This window comes from Pan troglodytes, chromosome 14, assembly GCF_028858775.2.
Source record: "Pan troglodytes isolate AG18354 chromosome 14, NHGRI_mPanTro3-v2.0_pri, whole genome shotgun sequence".
NCBI lineage: Eukaryota > Metazoa > Chordata > Mammalia > Primates > Hominidae > Pan > Pan troglodytes.
The window spans coordinates 22016105-22026862 of NC_072412.2; the positions used below are offsets into that span (position 1 = coordinate 22016105).

A 10758-nucleotide genomic window follows, 5' to 3' on the forward strand; every position below is an offset into this window, starting at 1 on the left:
GGAAACAAAGATAATACAAATCTAATTTTTCCAGGAACTGTAGTACTGTCCCTGTCCCCATGAAATTAAGTTATAATTTCACTGTTCAAAATAATATAAAACTGTTTTGAACAAGAGTGAAATAGAAGCATGAATTTAGATACGCACCAAACCCTATATGAGGGACTAATTTACACATAGTATTTTTGATAACAACCTAATTAGATATTATCTTTCATTGTTTACTATAATTCCGAGAAACCGCTTTTAACAACATACATTTACACTACCACTTAACTAAATGGGGACATATAAATACATAAATTTTTAAAGAAAACAATTCAAGTTATTTAGAGGAGAAATAAAACTTCAATTATTTACTTTTTAAAGCTGCATTTAGATAAAAAGTTATATGGTTTATGATACTTTTCACAATGTTATAAATTTATATTCCAATTTTCTCATAAATGAAAGATTGTAAAGAAAAATATTGTGTTCCTTGAAAATAACCTCTCTCTTCCCCTAACCCCAGTAAGGACAATTAGTGTGCCCTTAATTTCGAGACTTTGCTGTTGTCATCCACATCAACTGTCTTTTTCATGAAGTATAATATTTTGAGAGAGAGATGTAAAAATTAAAGAGAAAACCTGCTTTTGGAATGCAACAATTCTAAATCATTTCACTAAGAAGCACCCTTTGATATGCTGGTCCGAACTTTTAATATAAAACCTAAACATCACTTATTTCTGAAGTAGAATTTTCACCAGTTTTAGTAACTTCATACATAGCAATACTAAGAACAACAACCTGTGCTTTCGAGATCTTGGTAGGTGTTCTAATAATGTAATATTTTAGATATGGCTCACTGTCAAGGCTGGGTGGACAGATTTGGACATGAATTGGCTACAGAAAGCTAACTAAACACTTAATGACTGAATAATGATTTGCATTTTGCTTGAGCCAAAAAAGATGTTTAAGCCATGTACCACCACATTCCCTGCTTAACATTCCTAAGTTTCTTTATTCTTCATAGCTTTCTAATGAACAAATAATTAGTTTTCCTGAGAAAGAGTATAAAAAAGTTAACCTTTCTTCCAAAAGTATAAAGACAAATAAAATGTTGACTCACAATACAAATTTTTTACATAGCATTAAAGGTGCAGAGATATTGACTGCTCCTCTTCATTATGATTGGCCCACCCCTTAAAAAGACTGCAACAGAGGATTCAATTGTCTAAAATACTTCGAAGTACAGAAATTAAATGCTTTAGCCCATAAATATATCCCTCATCTATTGTGCTGCTAGGGAACACATGAGCAAAATCTATCATTCGCACTCCTACTTCAGCAATCTCTTGGCAACCAGTGGGAAGATGGTAGAAAACTTTTTCCAGTTGGGAAAGTACATTTCCATTTAAATGTTCTGTGACATGCTTTTCCACCCATTGTCTTGCTCCAGATTTTCAACTTTCATTGAAGTCTGACTGTGATGGTTTTTGTATACATTTTCCTGTGACGAGCATACATCTTGGACAAGTTTTTGCCCACTTAAGCCTCTATTTTTCCATTCACTGTGGAACTTAATACATGAAAGTTATTATTGTACTCTAGTACCTCTGTGTCTGACAGTTGTCCTTTGGACAAAAACTTTTCTGCCAAAGTTCTGTCATTCAATTTTGTAGTGGTTGGCTGAGATGAACTTTCATAAACCAATAGTAATGAACTTGCATAAAAGTTAAGCTGCTTCTGGTTTTCAAACCACTGCAGAATTTTCTCAATCTTCTGAATACTGGCAGCAACAGCATCTTTTCTTAAGCAGTACCCATTATGAAAAAATCCAGAGACTCCATCCTTTATAGTTCCTTTTGTTAAGCTTCTTCCATAATGCTGGTTTTGTATATCATAGCTATCGGAATGAACATGGTAAACCCTCATGCCAAGCACCAAGAAACCCAATCTCTTCCATTAATGGGTACTTGCTGAATCTTCTCAGATGAGGCAAAAGGATCATAGCTTTTTTGCCCTATCTTTATATTCATTATACAGGGCTTATTAAATTTATGTGTCACATCTTCCAGTTTTAGGTATAAATCGTTTGGTGCAGTGGGAGGTGACCAGATGCCATATTTTGGCAAATACTTTCGTAGCTCTAGAAGAACACCATCAGAACAGTCAGCAGCATAAACCGTATGCTCTCTTGGGCCCCTTGGAGGTGGTTGTAACTGTTTCAAAACTGTGCCATCTGGGTGTTGCAGTATACCCACCTTGTCCTTCCCGTTCATGTGTCCGGCCACCTGATGCGAGAGGGGCACTTAGCCGTTGAGGAGGCGGAGTCTGCCGCCCGCCGGCTGCCCGGTGCCCTCAGGGATGGCCTCGATCGCCGGTGGGGCCCGCATTTCCGGGGGGCTGGCGCCTCGACCCGGAGGGGTGATGGTGGCTCTTTTGCCATAACCGAGAGCAGAAGCGGTAGCGGTAGCGAGAGCAGGAAAAAAATAGGGCGAGGGAGGGGGCGCCGGAGAACCCGAGGGTCGCTCAGGCTCGGGCACGAGGAGGCCCGGGGGTTCCCGCGGCTGGTGCCCGCTGAGGCCCCGGGAGGGGGCCCATGACGACCAGGGGAGGGGGGCGTCTGCCCAACTCTTGGCGGAGCGCGGCTCCGGGCTCCGGCTCCTGTGCAGCCGCAGGCCCCGGCGCTGCCCAGTAGACAGACTAAGCAGGACTCTCTTAATGTCCCTTAAGTCTTTTGGTTCTTGTTTTACAGGACATATCAATTAGATTGCAATTAAGGAGGGATCTCGGAGAGTTTCTCCCTTCTGGCAGCTATGATGTACAGTCATATCAGGCAGGCAGACTAATCGTTGTGTCATTAATCTGATGGCCAAATGCTTAGGTTCCTGAGTATAATGGAAAACAAATAGAGGCAGCTATCTCCTAGTGTAATGTATAAAAGAACTTAAACCTTTGTCTTTATGGATGGACAGATGTCATACAAGATTTAAAAAAAAAATTACTTCAGATGCTGCTAAAGCATTGGGCTCACATCCCAACTGAGGTTAACTCTACAGCGAGACAATGGGGGTTATGGGAAGCTTTGTGGCACACTAAAATGTGTATGAATGACCACTACACATTTGACCTTAGTATAGAGGACCCGACAATTTGGGGTACAAAGTATGTATTTTTATTGTTCCCAGGCAATTAGCACTCAACAACAACAGCATGTGTGGTGGATTAAAAGACACTGGGCAACAAGATGAAAAAGAGCTCTCTGTGAAATAGGTATGGGTATAGGCATGGTAAGACAAGCAAAGTTTTCCTTCAGTATAAAGGACATTCAAAAGAAAAAGATCGATAGCAAAAATAGACAAGTTGGAAGAAATTATGTTCAAATAGTAAAGAACAGAATCTATTGATGCTGCTATGATGTGAATGCTTGCCCCCTCAGAAACTCCTATTGAAACTTGATCCCCAATGTGGCAATATTGAGAGAAGGGGCCTTTAGGAGATGATTGAGTCATGAAGGCTCTCCCTTCATGAGTGAATTCATTCATTCGTAGATTAATAGGTTAGGCCAGGTGTGATGACACATGGTGGATGGCTTCCAGCACTCTGGGAGGCAAGGCAGGAGGATCACTTGAAGCTAGGAGTTCGAGACCAGCCTGGGCAACAAAGCTAGACCCCACCTCTACAAAAACATACAAAAATAAGCCAGGCCTGGTGGTATGTACCTGTAGTCCCAGCTACTGGTGTGGCTGAAACAGGAATATTGCTTGAGCCCAGGAGTTCAAGGCTGCAGTAAGCTATGATTGCACCACTGCACTCCAAGCTGGGTGACAGAGTAAGACCCCATCTCTAAACAAACAAACATAGGTTAATAGGCTACTGGATTAATGGACTGTCATGGGAGAGGGACTGGTGACTTTATAAGAAGAGGAAGAGAAACTTGAGCTAGCAGGTTAGCACACTCAGCCACTTCACTATGTGATGCCTGCCTTGGGACTCTGCAGAGAGTTCCCAGCAGCAGGAAAGCTCTCACCACATGCAGCCACTCAACCTTGAACTTCTGGGACTCCAGAACTGTAAGAAATAAATTCGTTCGCTTTATAAATTACCCAGCCTCAGATTTCAGTTATAGCAACATAAAACAGACTAAGACAGATGCCCTAGTAAATCAGGTCATAGAAACCCAATCTACCATATTAGAAAATGACAAAACACAAAAAACTCATTATCGGAAAAGAGCACGCAAGCTAGTCCAACAAAGCCTTCAAATCATGTTTCTTGAAATGGAGGTCAAATGAGTCATAGGCGGTGACCTACCATTTTAGTTGCAGCAGAAGCTCTAGAAGTACACTTCTGAAAAATACGTGATCTCCTGAACTTATGAAAATTTTCTTGAGGCAAAGGCAATTTATATCAATGTTCCCTAAATGCTCTTATTCCAAGAATAAACCAAGACATGACATATTGTGTAAAGAATATAATAAACAACACATGTATACTCCTTGTGGAATCAAGGAGAGCTTTTTTACATATGTAACACCAGATGGGAACCTTGTATCTGTGCAAACATACTGACAGAGGCTAAGAGATTAGCTTTGTACCAGTTAGCCTGAAATCCAGAAGTAACAGAATCATAAGACACTGGTAACAATCCCAGCTCATAATAATATCTAGTATATGGGTAAAGTCCAAATCTACTAACATGATTTTAATAATGCTATAATGCTCACCCAATTATTTTCTAACAATACGAAAGTATAGCTTAGGGCTGGGCGCGGTGGCTCACACCTGTAATCCCAGCACTTTGGGAGGCCGAGGCAGGCTGATCACGAGGTTGGGAGTTCGAGACTATCCTGGCTAACACGGTGAAACCACGTCTCTACTAAAAAAATACAAAAAATTAGCCGCGTGTGGTGGCACGCGCCTGTAGTCCCAGCTACTCGGGAGGCTGAGGCAGGAGAATGGCATAAACCCAGGAGGCGGAGCTTGCAGTGAGCCGAGATCACGCCACTGCACTCCAGCCTGGGCGACAGAGCAAGACTCCATCTCAGATAAATAAATAAGTAAATAATAGCATAATAGGCCGGGCACTGTGGCTCATACCTGTAATCTCAGCACTTTGGGAGGCTGAGGCTGGTGGATCACAACGTCAGGAGCTCGAAACCAGCCTGGCCAACAAGGTGAAACCCATCTCTACTAAAAATATGAAAATTAGCTGGGCGTCGTGGCACTCGCCTGTAGTCCCAGCTACTTGGGAGGCTGAGGCAGAAGAATTGCTTGAACCCAGGAGGCAGAGGTAGCAGTGAGCTGAGATCATGCCGCTGCACTCCAGCCAGGGTGACACAGCAAGACTCCGTCTCAAAAAATAATAATAATAATAACATAATAATACTCCAATATGGTGTAAAATTGGGATTATTGGTAAAATTTGGCTATCTTATATAAATGCATCAAATGATAGTACTAATGTTGAGTGAATATACTGAGAAATTGAGTTAAAACTTCCTTGGGTTGTAATATCAATAGAGACACTAATTGGCCTGAGGAAGAATGAGATTTAATTAATCAATTAATCACTATAATAGGTGTTTCTGCAGAGTTTTCTCATAAAGTAAGATAGCCATAGATAAGTAAAAATCAATAATTAAGTTTATATAACAGTAAAAAGAAATATGTTGTGGAACATTGAATTTAACCGATTATTTCTTTAAGTCTGCCCCCCTTCCTCACTAACTTCTGCAAATGATGCATGTATTTGCATTACCATTCCTGTTTTACCCTATAAATAAATGGCACACTACATGCAGATTTAATAGTATTATAAATAATTTCTTTGTAAGGTGAAACTGACTAAGGGTCAGAGGTAAACTGCAAGGAATAAAATAACTCAGCAGGTCTGTTTTATCATTTTTGCTTCTTTCTGTAGCCATTGTAATGCCTCCTGGCTAAGTGCTGAGAACCAAGTCCCGGCATGTGCACATGGTAACTGGTTAATGATACTATTCTGCATGCCCAAGGCAGTGGTCAGGATGCATCAGACTGTCAGCATTATGTAAGGTAAACCTGAAGGTTCATGATGTGATCCTGATGCCTGGTTTGGGACACTATTGCTGGTCATGTAACCATGTGACCAGTATGGATCACAAGGATCAAGTGAGCTTCCCAAAGTTGAGACATCTTGGACATGACTTTTCTGTTTGCAGCTGGAACCCTCATATGCTGGTCCATGCAAGCCTCATATGTTGAGTCGCGTAATTTCTCCAGTGAATCACCAAATTTGTGAGTAGTTATATGACTTCCCTAAACAATCAAAGGATCTGCATTAAACCTATAAAGTCTTTCACTAAATTCCCTCAACATTTCTGACCCAGCACCATAGCTGTGGATGTTTCAGTGGTATTTACATATAACCCAAAGTACATTCCTAAAGAAGGTAGCCATTTTTATCTTTTTCAGCAAGATATAGTTGAATCCATCTAATATCACCATTGCCACTACAAGTAAACTATCATTAAAAATCTTTGCTATTTTAGCCAAAAATAAAATAAAATAAAATAGGCGAGATGAAATATTTTTTCAAATAGTTATTTGCCATTTTTGTTCACATTTTGGTTAAATTGTATAATTTTTGTTCTTTATCTTAGCAGTACTTTTTTATATATTTAAACAAATTCAATATTTTGCCTGTCATCTTAGTTGCAAATAATTTCCTAGCTTCCTAGATCAGAAATTTTGCTACAACAAATATAATCCTTTACTCTAATAATATATTTTACTTGGTTATTACTAACATATAAAAAGTATTGTCTTTATGTACTTATTTAGAAATTATATTAAAGTTTTCGATGGATTCAAGTGGATTCTCAGTAGATTCTAACAGTTGTTTCCCAGGCAGTACTCAGTAAAGTTTAAAATGATCATTTCTCCCTTACTCATGTCCAGGTTAAATAATAATTATTCCTAACTTTAAAAGTGTCTGCTAGTATTTCTTATTTAAGAATGTTATCAGGTTTAAAATTGAGATGTTATAAAGAATATTTAGGTCAGGCACGGTGGCTCATGCCTGTAATCCCAGCACTTTGGGATGTGGAGGCGGGCAGATCACGAGGTCAGAAGTTCAAGACCAGCCTGGCCAACATGGTGAACCCCGTCTCTACTAAAAATACAAAAATTAGCCAGGCATGGTGACGGGAGCCTGTAATCCCAAAAAAAGAATATATGATAGGTTTGATTTAATGACTTCAGAAGATATTTACATAGTGATGCACTATTTCTCATTTGACAGTTGGTGTGAAATCCCGAAAGTCTGTTCTCACTCTGCACAGTAGTGCAGGAGTGTAAGAAGAATAATCCATGCTGAAATCATGCAAACCAATCTTTTTTTTTTTTTTTTTTTTTTTTTTTTTTTGAGATGGAGTCTTGCTCTGTCACCCAGGCTGGAGGCTGGAGTGCAGTGAGGCAATCTCGGCTCACTGCAAGCTCCGCCTGCCAGGTTCATGCCATTCTCTTGCCTCAACCTCCCGAGTAGCTGGGACTACTGGCGCCCGCCACCATGCCCGGCTATTTTTTTTGTGTATTTAGTAGAGACTGGGTTTCACCGTGTTAGCCAGGATGGTCTTGATCTCCTGACCTCGCGATCCACCCGCCTCCGCCTCCCAAAGTGCTGGGATTACAGGTGTGAGCCACCACGCCCGGCCGCAAACCAATCTTATTAACTAATGGGAAGATTATGATTATTCTAAGGCCTTAAAACTTTTGTGAATATATTGAAAAGAATCTGTTGCTGTCAGCTACTAACACACATTACTAAAGCTAAGTTTATTTAGTACACTATAATTTAAAAATTGGAAACGTTGAGGATTGAAGTGTTTCATTGCTTTATTTAAAACTTCCAAAGAAAAGTTTGAATGGTGTTTGCCTTCCTCTCCTCCTCATATAACTTTTGCTATGGAGTGCTCATCTTTTCTATGCCTGGGTTCATTGTCACGCTCCACGCTCCTTTCTAAGTCTGGATCAGATGCTCACATTTAATCCTTTGCATCTTTGGTCATGCAGTATTTCTGAAAGCCCTGTAATGTGAAGCGATGTTTCGCCAATGTCACTTACTATCGGACATCTTTGTCCTTTATATCATAACCGCTCTCCTCCTTTGCACTGATAAACTCACCTTCACTAAGTTCCTCTGGCTGCGTATCTAGTGTCAGTAGTGTCAGCCCCATGGTCAGTTGTTTCTTCTGTAACTCCATTTACTTTTGTTTCAACTTTTACTTCCAGCATTACCTCTTTTCATTTCATTTTACTTTTATCTTCACTGTTCAACTCTCTTTTCCCATTGTCCACTTACTTTTACATTCAGAGAGCAGATTCTTTTGACTCGACAGAGTCTCACTCTGCTGCCCAGACTGGAGTGCAATGGCACGATCTCGGCTCACTGCAACCTCCGTCTCCCGAGTTCAAGTGATTCTCCTGCCTCAGCCTCCAGAGTAGCTGGGAATACAGGCGCACGCCGCCACGCCCAGCTAATTTTTTACATTTTAGTAGAGACGGGGTTTCACCATGTTAGCCAGGCTGGTCTCGAACTCCTGAGATCAAGCGATCCACCCTCGGCCTCCCAAAGTACTAGGATTACTACAGCCGTGAGCCATCGCGCCCAGCCTTTTTCATTGTTTATTCAGCAATTTTTCATATTTATAAGTAACATCAGGCACTACTTTTTTCAGTAGCTTGTTTTTTCTACTTTCATGTGCCATTGACGTTAGAAAACTTGATGAAATGGAACAGAGGAGCTACGTTTCTGAACAACAAGTCGTACATCTGGGAAATAACTTTTTTTTTTTTTTTTTGGCGGGGCGGGTGGGGACAGGGAACGGAGTTTCACTCTTGTCGCCCAGGCTGGAGTGAAATGGCTCAATCTCAGCTCACTGCAACCTCCACCTGCCGGGTTCAAGCAATTATCCTGCCTCAGCCTCCCGAGGAGCTGGGATTATAGGCGTCCGCCACCACGCCCAGCTAATTTTTGTATTTTTAGTAGAGACAGGGTTTTACCATGTTGCCCAGGCTGGTCTCCAACTCCTGACATCAGGTGACCCGCCCACCTCGGCCTCTCAAAGTGCTGGGATTACAGGTGTGAGCCACCATGCCTGGCTTGGAAATAACTTTTTTTCTTTAAGTGTTTTAAAATGAACTCACATGACCCTTTTTACTAGTAGGTGCTGGATTGCCCAGCTTCCTTTAGCTGTTGTTCATATTATCGCCCTTGATTTCTTTCAGTTAACATTTGCTTGGTCATTGCTATTGATTATATTCTTATTATTATGCTTCATGTTTGTTGTAAAGAGCATATACTTGAATTCTGTGTGCATTAGGGTGTTTGTGTTTTAATTCTATCTGAGTCGTTTCAGGATGACTCTTTCAATTTGATCTTGCTTATGTCATTTTCTCTTATGATTTCTAAATTTACGTTTCCTTTCTAGTCTATTTTATTTTCTTCCTGAATGATGTTGTTTGCTATTTTTTTCAATCATGTGGATGATATATAACCTGCTATAAACCCAACAATGGTTCTCCTGCCATTTAAAAAGACATTTGTAAACTGCTTTCCTGTGTGTTCGTTTAATTTTTTCATCATTCATTTTGGTATTAAAAGTTGACAAAGCATTAAATAAAATGTGAACAAATATATAAGGGCAAATAATCTCAAAATATAGGAGCTATAGTTTGGTAGTCATATAAAAAAGGCTGCCAGATTTAGATAAGATCATGTAATTATTTTCCACTTGAATGGTTTCTGTAGTTAGGTGTCCCATTTTCCTGTCTTACTTAAAATAAGGGGAAAGAAAAGCAACAGCAGTAGTTGATCATGAAGATTCATGATCTTTTCAAAGACATCGACTCCCTACAAAACAGAAAAAAGGAGTCTACAGAGACTGTCTTTGCAAATAATTATCTTTGCTCAGACATTTCTGTACTTAGACGTACTCCTTTTCATCATTAGTTTCCAGTTTACTACAGGGAAGTTGTCTTTCCAGAATATTTTGCATTTCTTTATTTCTTCATTTCCTTTTTTCCTTTCTTCTCTTCTTTTTTTTTTTTTTTTTTTTTTTTTTTGGTATAGGGTATTAAATCTAGAAGGTATCTCAGAGAATATCTAGTTTAACCCCTTAGAAAGTCGATGTGACTTGTCAAAGTCACTGACATTCAGTAACAGAAGTAGCATTTGAGCACTGGTGTCCAGGTTTCCCTCACATCAGTCCTGTGCTCTTCCCATCACAGCGCCTTGTCGTCCCTGTCTTTCATGTTTTGTTTCTTTCATACTCAGAATAAATAACACAGTATTTTCCCATTTAATTGTCTGGATCGCCTCAACACAATTCTAGGGGCTCCTAATCTGAATGGCTTCATTCCATAGATTGTGAAACTAAACCAAACGCACACAGACACCCAGTGAGGTGCTTAGAGTCAGAGGTTGCATGGGCACTTACTACACTGGAGTCACACCGCAGGCATTTCCTTTCTGATCACTCAGTCCATAGGGTGATAACCAATAAATACGAGCAAAACCAGTATAACTGAGATTGGCAAGAAGCCTCCTGGACTCCAAAAGTGTGACTTTAAAGACAGAAAATACATTATTTTCCCTATGGCTAGTAAGATTCAGATATTTTTATGAGTCATCAGAGGTACCTTTGTAGGAGTCCTTTAGAAAATCTTTCAGGCTAACATTATTTTGTATAAACCAACACTGATAGGTAATCAAAGTCAAAAAGGGAGGAACACACA

At 40.0% G+C, this 10758-nt stretch overlaps 1 pseudogene; it reads right to left on the reverse strand.

Moving 5' to 3' along the window:
- Positions 1–1052: 1052 nt before the first annotated feature.
- Positions 1053–2428, reverse strand: LOC100612407 (inositol polyphosphate multikinase-like; annotated as a pseudogene).
- Between the last annotated feature and the right edge of the window lie 8330 nt (positions 2429–10758).